The sequence below is a fragment of the Mustela nivalis genome, assembly GCF_964662115.1.
Source record: "Mustela nivalis genome assembly, chromosome: 7".
Lineage (NCBI taxonomy): Eukaryota > Metazoa > Chordata > Mammalia > Carnivora > Mustelidae > Mustela > Mustela nivalis.
In genome coordinates, this window is record NC_139026.1 from 68,801,940 (window position 1) to 68,816,678 (window position 14,739).

The window sequence follows — 14,739 nt, forward strand, 5'->3', positions numbered from 1 at the left end:
AGAAGTTCCTGGTTTCCAACTGAATGTTTATGCAATCACCAAAAAAAAAAAAAAAAATGTTTAAAAAATTTTAAAGCATGCTTTTACCTTGGTATTTGGAGATTCTTTAAAAAATGCAACTTTGATCTTTACTTGAACACCATTTGACAGCAAAAGGATTAAGCAATTATGGGTTGTTCCATTATCCCTGCAGGATACATGAGAACTTCAAGGAATTCTATATCACCCAAAAGAAACTGCATTTAATGTGATTGAAAGACACTGAGGGGAGAAGGTTAGAAAGCTGACTTTCTGGTTTATGTCCCCGGGGCATGAACTAATTGCTGTATCTATGGAACCTCATGGAAAAAAAGGGAGTAATCTTTTTGTTCCTCGCCTGTCACTTACTTTGCCATCAGGAAACCTCTCTTCCCTTTCTCCTTGGAACAGACAGAATGGTCGGATTATTTGCAGGTAAGCAACTGAAACTTGTTTTCTATGAGAAGTTCAATAGAATAACACATTAATCATTTTTAGTATATTTTAGGTGGCTTATGCAGGGTTAGGAGTTAATCCATGTTATAATTTTTGCTTAGGAGAAAGTAAAATGTTTTGTTTTTAAAGTTATTCAGCCCTTTGATTATTTGCTTATTATTGATGATTAAATCATTTCTAAAAATTAAAGCATATGTGATAGGCTATTATTACAAAACAGGTAGAGAAATGAAAATTCAAAGAATGTTAACATTTTTGTGCCAAGTAAGTGAATGAGTCATTGTGCAAAAGGTACGAAAGAAACTGAGATCACAGGATAGAAAAAGCTTTATCTTTTTTTTTTTTTTAAAAAGAGCAGTTCAGCCGTACTTTATGCCAAAAGCTGATTTTCACTTATGCTTGGTATAAAAATGGCATAAAAACCCAACAGTTTCATATTTTGAACTACTTTGTCAACGTGGACATCATCATGGGATATGGAAACTACAACCTTCACAAAAGTGAGAGGCCATTTTTTGCCTCCTTTAGTATCTTTTCGAATGTTTTGGCCTTGCAATTGAAGTGATTTTTATTAATACTTAGAAATTTATTTTATTTTATTTTTTTTTAAAGATTTTATTTATTTATTTGACAGAGAGAAATTACAAGTACACTGAGAGGCAGGCAGAGAGAGAGAGAGAAGGAAGCAGGCTCCCTGCTGAGCAGGGAGCCCGATGCGGGACTCGATCCCAGGACCCTGAGATCATAACCTGAGCCGAAGGCAGCGGCTTAACCCACTGAGCCACCCAGGCGCCCCAATACTTAGAAATTTAAAACCATTTCATTTCCCTAATACACATTTCTTAGAAACTGTCCCTGCTTTAGTCAGAGATACTATGCATTTTGTATATGCTTCAGAAAGAAGTATCTTTTATAACTTGCAAACAAGCCCCCATTTTGAACTTTTTTTTTTTTAAGATTTTATTTATTTATTTGACAGAGAGTGAGCGAGGGAGGGAACACAAGCAGGGGGAGTGGGAAAGCGAGAAGTAGGCTTCCGCTTGAGCAGGTAGCCCAATGGGGGCTCAATCCCAGGACACTGGGATCAGGAACCAAGAGGAAGGCATATGCTTAATGACTAAGCCACCCAGGTGCCCCCTCCTTCCACTTTTTGAACTTCTTCACAACTTTCACTGTTATGTTTTATTTTCTCTTTTTAAAGAAAGTCTGTGGTTGACCTTTGAGGGGGTGGGGAATGCCTAGCTCCAAGAAGTGACCAGGATCCACATATCCACATTCAATGTTTTCAAAATCACTGCAAAATTAATTTTTTTTCATTTTCAGTTTTCATTTACTTTCAAGGTTTTGTTGTTGTTATTTTGTTAATAAAAACAAAAAATTTAAACCAGGGCACAAACTGGTTTTCTGGTGAATGTAAATACCAGAACTTAAATCATAGGGGGAACATTTTTTTTTTTTAAGTCTGCAGTTGGGCGCCTGGGTGGCTCAGTGGGTTAAGCCTCTGCCTTTGGCTCGGGTCATGATCCCAGAGTCCTGGGATCGAGCCCCACCTCAGACTCTCTGTGGTGGGGAGCCTGCTTCCTCCTCTCTCTCTGCCTGCCTCTCTGCCTACTTGTGATCTCTCTCTCTCTCTCTGCCAAATAAATAAATAAAATCTTTAAAAAATATAATAAAAATTTAAAAATTAAAAGTCTGCAGTCACAGGTTTCTTTAAAACCATACAACAGTCCCCTTACAAACCATGTCTTGTTTCTGGTGTGATGGATCCTTCCTTTATCTGACGTCAAGTGACTAAATTATTGTTTTCCTCAGAAAGACTCTGGGCTAGGATTTCCACTTGTCTTTATATTTACTTAGGAAGAGGTGTCTGTGACTATTCACTTTCAGAGAAAGAAGAAAAGCAGAGGAGAGAATCCACATCTTCAAGAGGGTAAGGGACAGAGTATCAAAATGGCCTGGAAAATGTTCAGAATTAACATCAGAAAGTCAAATGTTCACCTAGGGCTAAGCTGGGAAGAAACAAAAGAAAAATCAATATGCAGTCAAAGAATGGCTTCACTTTTCTAGAAGGTGACTCTCTAGGAGAGTCCCTTAGCAACAGCTTTGAAATTCCAGAACCTGTCCTCAACCCTGATGGTCAGCTTCGGCGTCTGTCTGGATCTCAGACTTCTTGCCCGATCTTCCTACCACGGAAATGCACGTGGCAGTGGTGGAAACAGCCTTGGTGCTGCTGCTGAGCATGGGGTGGACCTCAGACTCTCTCTGCTCACCCACCATTTTTTATAGAGACTGTTGGATCCGTCGCTTTCCAGGTCTTCTGATTGACCTGGAGGAGTCTCAGAAGCTGGGAGCTCAGTTCCTGAAGTATTATTCTGAAAGTACCGGCCAGAAATGTAGCAGGAGCTGCTGCCTTAGGAAGGATGGTAAGTATCAATGATATGCCTGAGCAAAAATCAGGAGAAACTTAGAAAATGAAGACCTAAGTAAGGAGCTCTAGGCAGAGGTTCCAGGGAACAGATGATCAGGACTAGGGAAGATGAGGGAGAGACAAGGGGATGGGGGAGGCAGGAGAGAGATTGAGACTGACTTTGCCATTTGGATCAGTTCTGGCTCAGTTTACAAATCTGGTGATGGTCCAGAGTGCCATGGAACCCACAGGTAACACAGAATCTTCTTTTCTTCACTAAAGCACTAAATGAAACTATTTCCTCGAGGGTTAACTAACAATATTTCCACATCCCCCCAAAATGGCATATTTGGCTTCAAAAAATAATACAATAATTTCTTTTTCAAACTTCTTTTGGTGATCTCAATATTTCAAATTTTTGAAATGTGCTTGTTTGTGTTGAGCAAATGTGGGTTGCATGGAGCAAGAATTTAGATTGTTTAGATGTTTTGAAGGACATAGGTAGATATATGTCAACTAGCAAAAAGAAAGAAAATAAATATATATTTTAAATATTCTGATTTTTTTGTCTGAAGTCCAGAATCAGAGTTAAGCATCACCCATGTAATATGATCAAGGTTTATAATAAGGAAAACATTTCATTATTGCAGAATTTCCAGTTATAATTGTCTAAAGACTACTTTCATTTGTTTTTCATTTTTCCAAGATTTTAAAGCTACTTGGAAAGAAATAGCAAAAGCAACACAATACGTTAAAATAATTCTCTTGGTTCTTCTACACTTTCTTTCCATGGTTTGATACTGACTTATTAATTGCCAGTGCCTCCTATCCAAGTACACATGGCAGATTTCTGGGATGTGTACTGAGGCTACCCAAGGGTGTAAACTGACCACAGTGTGAGAAGCTGTCCCGGGCGAAGCCCTAGAAAGTTAATCAGGCACACAAGAGAGCAATTAATTTTTTAAAGGGAATTTTTTTTTTTTTTACAGAATTTATTTATTTGAGAGAGAGAGAGAGAGAGAGAGTATGTGTGTGTGTGTGTGTGTGTGAGAGAGAGAGAGTACAAGCAGAGGCAACAGCAGAGGGAAAGGAGAAACAGATTTCCCGTTTAGCAGGGAGCCCAATGCAGGGCTTGATCCCAGGACCCGGGATCATGAGCTGAGCCAAAGGCAGACGCTTAACTGACTGAGGCACCCAGGTGCCCCAAAGGGAAATTTTTTGGAAAAGGTTGCCAATCTAGATTCTCACCTTAAAGATGCTTCTAACTCCCATAAGCCTGAAGGGAAGGTGTGTGGGGGGGTGTACCTTTCAGCATTTTCCCATGGTATCCATTTACCTGACTGTCCATCGCAGGGAAACTGTGTCCTCTGGACTTCCAGGGATACTTTAAGCATCCAGTAGAATTCCATGATTTTAGAGCCTCTGTAGCTTCCAAGTTGTGGTTTTCTTCCTCCAGAAGAAAGGGCACGAACACACGTCTGTTTTTAGCTGGAAGCCAGAACTTTAAAAAGCCACAGTCCTGCAATAACTAACCTGTTCAGAGCTGAAACTCTAAAATGTACACGAAGAGGAATATAAAACTTCTTTTAAAATTGTTCTCTTTACAGCATCAACTACTTTCTTATCAAAAATTTAAATGTCTAAATTTGCATATTTTTAATCCTTTCCCTTAAACTTGACAGTCCAGTCTTTAAGGAATGCATTTGTAATCTAAAATGTATTAGCAATGTATTATTCATTGAATTCTGCCCTCTTCTTTATCCTCCTGGCTGGCCCAGAGGTAACGGGGGAGGGGTGGGATAGAGCTCCCCACAGTTAACCTTACACAGAAGCAGCAAAGGTTTGGCCAACCACAGTTCCACAACAGCTTTAGGGATACTCTGAGGTCTGGTAATTGTATGCTATCCCTCTGTAATCTTATTTTATTAAAGAAGTTGATACCTTTGGTCAATGGATATTTCCTACTACACTGCAGCAGGAGGAAAGTCTGTTTTGTACTTTAGGGAGGACAGACTGGATACTGGCACTCAGCAAATCAGACTTAAGGGTTTCCAGAAATAACATGATGTATTTTATGGAGCAAAGTTATTTAGGAGAAGGGGGATAGCATCAGTGACGTACCCCCACCCACTAGAATTCCAAATGTTCACATCCTTGTCAGTGGACTCTCTTCCTCTTTAAAGGACATTGAATGGGCTTTCCGTTGGATGTGTGATTTGCAAATGGGGCTAGTGCTCCCCTATAATCAGGGTCAGGGTAGCGTTCACCTGGCCTGCTGCCTTTCTACCATCCGGGCCTCTCCCAGTAATTGCAGTGTTTGCCTTCCCATGACTCCCTCTTTTGTTACAACATCTGTCACTTGATTTTTGTTTTTCTTTCTCTGGTGAACTCCGGTGCATTAGCATTCTGAGAGGGCACTGCAACTAGAAATCTGATAAGCCCCAGGGGCTTCTGTAGCCAACTGAACTTTCATGAACATAAAATCCTGGGATTGGAAAATGATTCCAGGTAATCCTGTGTGGAATGGAATGTGTGAAAGATTAGAGAAAAATCCATGGACAGTTTCTTTTAAAAGGGCATTTTCCACATTCATAGAAACAGTTACTGTAGTTCACCATGTTCTGTGAGATGTCTGAACATAGCCCTGCAATATACTGGTGTGAATGCCATGTTCTTGGAAGAAATAGAAGCTACTCAGAGCTCTTCCAGCTGGGAGAAACCAAAACCACCTGCAGATGCACTTTTCCTTTCAGTTTCCTGTAACGTGGCTGTCTTCTACCATGATCCCATGCATGACAATGTCAACTGCCTCCATGTTCACTGCCCCACACTGGAGAGCTGCATATTAGAGCCTGGAACCAGTGCCATTTTATACAACGTAACAGAAGGTAATGATTTGTGCATTTTGTGTTTATGCTGAAGAATGTTGGTAACGCTCTAGTAGAGATGTATAACCTAGAAACTGGCTGGTAACAACCTGAACCACTATTTTCCCATGATCTCTATCTGGAAAAGTTTTGGGCATCCAGGGCAGAAAACTACAAATAAATTTGCTCTAGTTTGGCATGCTCAGCACTGATGAATTCATTCCAGATGATAACAAACTGTATGTGATCAAAGAAGAGCTTAAGCATTACCTATATTCCAGGAGCCCCTAGCAAAAGCCCAAAAAGGCATTCCTAATAGTGAATACTGTTACGCTGAAAAAAAATAAGTAAATTTAAAAAAAAAAAAAGAAGAAGAAGGCATTCCTACTAGAGGGGCTAAGCGTACTACTAGGAACAAAGAAAATGCTTAGTGGCAGTTTTGAGGTCTATGGACAGACACTGTATACAAGGCTTCTACAAAGATTGATGTCAAGGACAAGGAAATGCAGTTACTAACATACATTAGCCTACCAATGGTCCCAAGATAACTATTATTTTAGATAAATACACATTTAAGCGTGCCTTGCCCATGTATACAAACACATGGTACAAATTGGTAAATGTGAAAGAATAGATTTTTGCCATCCAGATACAAAGGCGCTAAATTTTGTCATTGGTTTTATTTACTGAACACCTAATTCAGACCAGGAGCAGCATTGCAGAAGATGGCAGCTGTATGTCTGCCCTCGAGTTTCTTACAATCTAGTTGATATGACAAGGCTCACAATTAGTGTAGAACCTAAGTAAATACAAAAATGTGTGATACTGCCTCAAGTACAAGCACTCAAAAGAAGAGGAGACTAAAGAAACCTATGTTCAGAGGCAGCTTCGTGGAAGAGGCCAGGCAGAGGCAAGACAAGGAGTTCTGTATCACACGACGGGAGAGTAGAAAGCAGATCTGGCTACAAAAGGGGCACTTTCGGGGTTGCAATGAAAATCTGGGTAAGGCTAGGGTAGGCCAGGTTACAAAAGTGTTTTGGACAAAGCAGTGTTTGGACTTGACATTGTCAGCAACAGAGAACCAGCAAAGGAATTTAGTGAGAGAACGTCATCATTAAAGTGATGAGTGTGATTGTCTTTAGTCTGGAAAAATAATATGCAGGATGCGAATTAGAATATCTAGTCAGGGAAGCATTAGATCTGGAGAAGGTGACCGTAACTGCAATGAAGAGGAGGGATGATTACCAGCACATTGGGAGGGAACCAGATAGGAACCACTTTTTGGATGAAGGAAAAGAAGAGAGTGGAGTCCAAGATTGCTCTGCAGTACATAGATTCCAGCTTGGGTGATGGAAGATTGGTGAGGTCACCGAAAGGGATAGAGAGCCAGACAAAATGATTTTGGCTTTGGGACTGTTCAGTGATGACATGAGATGTCTAGGTGGGAACCTTCAGTAGACCACAGGAGCAATGAGACCAGGGACCGAGAAAGAGGAAATAACAGGTGATGTGGATTTCAGTGCCACTGACATAATGGTGACAGCCGATGAGGATATTTGTGTGTGTGTGTGTGTGTGTGTGTGTGTGTGTGTGTGTGTGTGGTGAAGGGGTGAGATGAAGGGAAAATTCAGCAGAAGACAACAGACTAAAGATTGTGGAAAGCACACAACCAATTTGAACCAAGGAGAGAACCAGCTAAAGAAAGAAAAAATGAGAAACAGGCAATCTGAGATAAAGTGTCAAGAGAGTCTGCATTCCAGGGAGTCACAAGAGGAGAATTTTAGGGAAAGGATGGCCAGCAGGATTGAGGGTAAAAGAGAAGTCAGAACAATGAGGTGGCCAGGAAATATGGAAACTACTGATTATCTCAGAAGCATAATTCTGACAGAATAGTGCGGATGGAACAAGATGGCAGAAGGCAAAAAACAAAGAAAGGAAATGGATATCGTTATGTTGAGAGGGAGAGAGGCAGAGAGACAGAAACTGATAGGAGAGACAACTGAAAAGCTGTTGAGAAGTTTTTTCCCCTCCCCTTTATAGACAGAGCAATATTTGCTTGTGTCTGAAGTCAGAGGGAAAGGAGTTCCTTTACAAGAGAGAAAATACTGAAGACAAAGTCATTACCTTCAGGAACTGGGAAGGGAGGAGACAGAGGGCTTTGCTCATGATTTTGAATACAGTTATACTTCTGTATTATTTATTTTTTTTAAACTTTAAGATGCTACATATCTCAAATGGTTACTGTTTTTTTGCAATTCTTGCACTAACATTGGCTATTGTTACCCAGAAGCCCCGGCAGACAGAAAGAATCCTCCATGATGGAGCCAGCTCTTTGAAACAGAAAGTGTTCTTGAAAGTTAAGATAAATTCAAATGTGGCCAGTACGTTTCTAAGCCTTCCAGAAATATGCAATAGTAGAACTTGAACTTAAGCTCAGTTCACTAACTTGGTGGCAAACCCAAGACTTCTCCAAGCTGTGCTTTGATATTCTCTCCTTGAAATAAAAAATAAAATGAATGATGCCTTATTTATCTTTCAGGTATAGATCCAGATTTGCTGGTTTTTGAACAATCACGTCCCACATATCTAAATACTCGTTCCTCATCTAACACACGGGACAGACTAAGGATTTTAAAAGCTACGCATTTAGATGAACAACAAACCACAGTGATAAACCAAATGCTACCATCAACAGAGATGCCGGCATCAACCACACATCAAGATTTGGTTGTCAACACAAACAGTACTAGGTATTCCAAGGAGTTAACCACAGATTCTTGGGCAAAACTCATTTCCCTGAATAACTCCATTACCACAGAGGTAAATATGGTGTCACACAGCACTGATTTCATCAATAATCCAGATAACAAGACTATTTCTCCTTTCTTTGTTCCCATAGACACAAAAGCTTTTCATAGGCCTATTCCATCCCGACTCAACAGTAGCAAGCAATTACTAAATAAAACCAAGGGGTCCAACAGCAGAAACCACACAGCTGAGAATGAAGACATGACACCTGTTGGGGCATCTGTGACTTCAAAGATGTGGCTGGCTCCAGTGGCCCTCTGTACCTCTGTCATCTTTCTTTGCTGTTGTATGATCATCCTAGCATCTGGATGCTGGAGAAAGCAGCAGGGCCAGTATAAGCCAGGGCAGAGAAAGGCAGGATCCAGGCATGTCAAAAAGTTAACACTCTAAAGAAGAACTCTTAATAGTAAAAGTTACAAGATTGTAAGCTTTCAAGGGTATCGTTTTTAGTTTTCTGTAAGACCAGGGCTGTTTGTTTAAAAAAAATAAATATTGCACAGGATTGCAAGGCCATAATCTTCATAAACTTAACTGCTTTGGTCATTTCTATTTTGTGAAAGTTCTACCCTTTGCCAAAGTTCCAAAATTCTGACCTTTGCCAAAGTTCCAAAATTCTGACCCCTGCACTTGTTTAGCACAGTGTGAGAGATATGCTTCTAAGTGCTATACATGTATTCCCTCATGGATATAATTTTATGAATTAGATATACTTTTTAAAATGACTATAGTATTATTATCACATTTTACAGATGAGGAAAATGAGAAGAGAGAGGCTATCTTCCCTAAAGTCACATAGCTTAATATTAGGGAGGGCAGGATTTAATAGATATCTGGTTCAAAAGTTCATGCTGGAAATCACTGTTAGATTAAAAGCCTCCAAAAAACATGGAAAAAAAAATACAGAGAGGAAAACACCATAATATCATATGTTTCCTGTCAAGGTCAAATAATTGTCATGTATGTTAATAAAATCTTTTAGTGGATTGGACAGAAAAGTGCTATTATTACAGTTACTAACACATGTGCAAATGCTGCCTTTTAAAAAAATTTAGTTTTGATGTTCGACTGATTAATTCTTCCTAATCCTAAACCATCTTCATTTTTTAAAGTTGACATGCCTTTAACTTTGGTACTGGAATTGTGTTGATCTCTGTTGAATAAAGTTTGGGAGTTTTAGTTTACAGCCCTCACGTGTATGTAGTGTTTTCCCAGGTGCAAACATTAGCTGTAGGTATTTGAGCTCTGTCCAAATCTTACACCAGATCTACCCCCACCCCCACCCTGAGTGCAGACACTTTAATTCAATCAAGTCTCCAATGATTTTAAGCTTTAGACCCTTAATCTAACCCTTGAAACTCTTTTTAAATGTGAGGAGAGATACTAAAAGACAGCCAATACGCAAGAATAGATAAAAGAAAGCCCTATTACAGGATTAATAAAACAGTATTGTTCTCTCTTATGTTAAAACAAACTGTCCCGTGGCTTAAGAGGTGTTTCTGTTTCTTTCCCTAGTGTTGATACTATGTGGGGGAAAAATATGTCTGTTTCTTTTTTTAATATAAGGAAGAAATATAAAAAATCTCTATCAGTGGAATATTAGCTACAAATAAAAATCTGATTTTTAAAATGTCATCAACTTACCCTTATTTACTAGTCATGATATTAAATATTAAATTTTATCAATTTCTTTCCCAATTCATTAGGAAAAAAATTATTCATATTACATAGGGAGGATATAAAGACTTAAATTACCCTAAAATTATATTTCAATAAATAACTCAGGAAGCAGTCTTTAAAAATTATTTGTACAATCTTTTAAAAGATTATTTTTCTTTAAAATATATGCAAGTTTTTAATTTACCTTATTTTATTTTTTATATACAAGCTTTTAAAGGTTTCCAAAAAACCAGGGGGGCTAGAAAAACATTTTTCTTCCTTGGGGTTTCTTAGAATTTGCTCATTTCCTAAAATTGGTAGTTTTATAAAAATGACCATAATTTGAGAAAACATATTTACATTTGTAAGAAACCAAACCCATACTCCTCTTCTTCAGCCACTATCTGTGACCATCAGATAAACTGAAGACATTTATTAGACTGCAGATGCAACCAGGCCAGTGTCAGCCAGGAAGCAAAAATCGCCAAGCCTAGAAACCATGTCCTTCCTGGAAGCCACAAGGACCAAAAGAGAACTTCTGAATAGAATTTAAAACTTTCTCAAGAAACAATAAAAGATTCTCAAGGCCAACAACCAGTCAACAACCAAGGCCAAGATTGTTAAACTCAATTGCAAAGTAATGATAATACTGAAATCCTCCCAACATTGTAACTAGCCAGACCTCTTTTAAAAAGTCTGTAACTGTCCAGTATTATGAAATACTTACCACTGTTGGGGAAGACATATGCAAAGAAAGAACTAAAGCATGTCACAATTAAGGGAACAGATTTATCCTACTTCTTAGTTGCCTATGTGTTTAAGCAACTTCTGAGTTATATAATTTTAAGTTTGATGTCAGCAGTCAATGTGTTATCAATGTAGCAAATATCCCTTAGACTTGGTTAAAGGATAAATATGATGTTCATTGTATATATTGGCTCAATTAATATCTTAAAGGATGGGTAAAGATCCGATTAATGAAAAACAGTAGTTTAATTATTGCTAAAATTATAATGATCGTAACTGCTTTCTATCTGAGGCAGTTCTGTATTAATCTCACAGCTCTAAGATTTTGCCATTAGGTGTCAGTGCTACAGCCTATCTTCAGATCAGTTGCCTGGAGATACCCAAACTGCAAAGGCTAGAGGGTACAGTGCTCTGTGAGACACCAAGTATAAATTTGGAGCGGGGAGGTCTGTCTGAAAAACCACCCTCAGGTTTGGTAATTCACTAGAATAATTCACAGAACTCAAGGAAAGCTGTTATACTCATGGTTATGGTTTATCACAGGGAAAGGATATGGATTAAAGTCAGCCAAGGAAAGAAGCACATAGAATGAAGTCACAGAGGGTTCCAAAGTTATAGTTTCTGGTGTCTGCCCCTAGAGGCAAGATATGTTACTTTTCCTGCACCAGTGTATGGTAATATGCCCAGAGTACTGCCAGCCAGGGAAACCTGCCCAAACTTTAGCAGTTCAAAGATTTTATAGAGGCTCTATTGCATGGGTATGACCGAGTGATTACCTGGGTGGTTGATCTCAGCTGCCAGGTGGACTGATCCCAAGTGACTTAATGCCCCTTCCTCTAAATCATGTGGTTTTGCCCGCATGGCTAAGACTGTCAGGTGTGGCCAGCCCCACCCTAAAATCCATTGTGACTGGCTCTCACCCTAAACAAAGATATTCCTATGAGGTATGACATAGATTACCTCCTAGAAGCTGCAAGCAAAGGCCAGACCTCTCTTTGGGCCAGGTCAGATTTTTTATTACACAGCATTACCTCCTCTGTTTTATCTATTATTATAGTATTATTTCAAAAGATGGATGACCCTAACCTACCATCTCTTTACATGTTCCCAAAGGATTTCTCCTCAACCTCTATTTTCAAAATGTTCCCTTCTTCAATACTGTTTCTGCATCTGAAATTCTTTAAACTCCATGAATCTCTAAGAAATATAACATTTCAATACACTTAAAGTATGCTTTTAATTTTTAATTTTAATTTATTTTTTAATTTTTATTTTTTTAATTAAAAAATTTTTATTTTTATTATTTATTTATTTTTATTTTTTTTTTAAAGGTTTTATTTATTTTTTTGACAGAGAGAGAGAGATCACAAGCAGGCAGAGATACAGGCGGGGGGGTCGGGGGTTGGGGGGAGCAGGCTCCCCGCCAAGCGGAGAGCCCAATTCAGGACTCAATCCCAGGACCCTGAGATCATGACCTGAGCCAAAGGCAGCGGCTTAACCCACTGAGCCACCCAAGCACCCTAATTTACTATTTCTATGCAGTGGGTTACAATGTATCTCTCTTTTTGCAGTCAAGGTCATCTTATCATACTTAATAACATACAGATTCTTGAACTTGCTAATACTAAATCATACCTTCATTTCATATAAATCCTTTGGGTAACTGTTTTCAAATTCTTTTTGGCTTTCATTTATGTTCTCTAATTCTGTTAGGCAAAGTAAGTTTTGGACAAGTAACAAACTCATTAATTCCAAGTAATTAAACTCAATAGAAAATAAAATTCTATTTTAATTAACTTAACCACTTACAACTTTGGAAGTGGTAGACATAATAGATAAAAAGACTGAATTGACAGTTAAATTGAATGGAATGTTTCATAGGACAAGTCTTACTTTGTCATTTACTCCAATTAATTTCAAGGTCTTACACCCCATCTCTTTTCTGAGCTGCAGAAACTCTAACTGGGGAATCTAAAGAGATGAATACCAGTTAACCTCCATTTCCACTTTTCTGCAAGCATTGGCTTGGAGAAGTGAGCCCTAGAAAACAGAAAGAAGGATGCTAAGCAGAGTTGAATTAACATAAAGTGAGCCCAAAAGAGAGGAATGGAGCAAACTTTTCAGATTAGAAAAATACTTCCAAGAACCTGTTTCTAATCAGAATTGGCATCTGTAGAAAAGGCATTGGGTGGACAGTAGTTATGTAAAAAAAAAGCACTGAACTATATACAGGGAAGTACGTTCTGGACTTAGCCTCCTAAATAACCAAAGTCATTACAGCTGGTCCTGACTTATTTTGACTCACGATTTTTTGAATTTATAATGGTGTGAAAGCAGTAACATACTGAGGAAACCATACTTCAGATTTTGAATTTTGATCTTTTCCCAGACTAGTGATATATGATGATACATATTCATGATACTGGGCAGCAGCAGCCAAAGCTCCTATCCAGCCATGTGATCCTAAGGGTAAACAACCTGTTTAATGACAACCACTTTGTACCCATAAAACCATTCTTTAACTTTCAGTACAGTATTCAATAAACTTCATGAGATATTTAACACTTAATTATAAAATAGGCTCTGTGATAGATGATTCTGGCCAACTGTAAGCTAATGTTAAGTGTTCTGAGCACGTTTAAGGTAGGTTGAACTAAGCTATGATGCTTGGTAGGTTAGATGTATTAAATATATTTTCAACTTACGATATTTTCATCTTAAGATGGATTTATTGGGACATAACCCCATCCTAAGTTGAGGAAGATCTGGATTTAAAAGCAACCAATAGGTGCTAATTTGTATAAAAAGAAATAGGAGATAAAATAACAACATATGTATATACATGAATATTAAAGTGATGGCAGAAATAAAATTAAAATACTTTCAAACCAGAAGGAATCACACAGGTCGTCTAATCAGTTCTACTGCCACACCATACAAATAACAAAACTGCTGAATAATCATTGCCATGATGCATTAGTATGAGAAAATATTTTAAATGTGATGTGGCTTCTAGAGTTAACATGGTGGAGTAGTAAGGACCCTCTGTTAGTCTTATCCCTGGAATTCAGCTAGATAGTTATCAAATCATTCTGAACACTTGCATTTTCAACCAGAGATCTGATAAAAGAAATGCTGCAATGCTACAAAGAGAAAAGTGGCCACTTCTTAGAAATATTGTCGTCTTTACTCTCTCTTTCTTCTTTTCTTTTCTGGACATAATAACAAGATGGAGAAACTTAATAACAAAAGAAAGAAGAACAGGAGTTAATATGGATATAAGTAAGATGTCTGAACTAGAACTTAAAACAATGATTATAAAGATACAAGTTGGGCTTGAAAAAAGCATTCAAGATACTAAAGAATCCCTTACTGTAGAAATAAAAGAACTAAAATACAGTCATGCCAAAATTAAAAATGCTATTACTGAGATGCGGTAAAAAATGGAGGCTCTGAAAGTGACAATAAATAAGGCACAGGAGAGTCAGTAATATAGAAGACAAAATAATGGAATATAAGTAAGCCGAAGAGAGACAACTACTTAATCACGAAGGAAAGCTTCCAGAAATCGGCGATTCGATAAAGCAAAATAATATCCAGATAATAGGGGTCCCAGAAGATGAAGGGGAAGGAGGGAGGGCAGAATGTTTATTTGAACAAATTACAGCTGGAAACTTCCCTAATCTGGGGAAGGAAATAGGCATTCAATCCAGGAGGGACAGAGACATCCCCTCAAAATCAATAAAAAGATTGAGGTAATGATAAATGGTTCTCTAACCC

At 38.2% G+C, this 14,739-nt stretch overlaps 1 pseudogene across 1 annotated transcript; it reads left to right on the forward strand.

Moving 5' to 3' along the window:
• The first annotated feature begins 246 nt into the window (after positions 1–246).
• On the forward strand, positions 247–8,946 carry LOC309870277 (MANSC domain-containing protein 4 pseudogene; annotated as a pseudogene). Its single transcript has 4 exons — positions 247–453; positions 2,362–2,897; positions 5,635–5,769; positions 8,288–8,946. The product of its transcript is annotated as an MANSC domain-containing protein 4 pseudogene (transcript).
• The last annotated feature ends 5,793 nt before the right edge of the window (positions 8,947–14,739 follow it).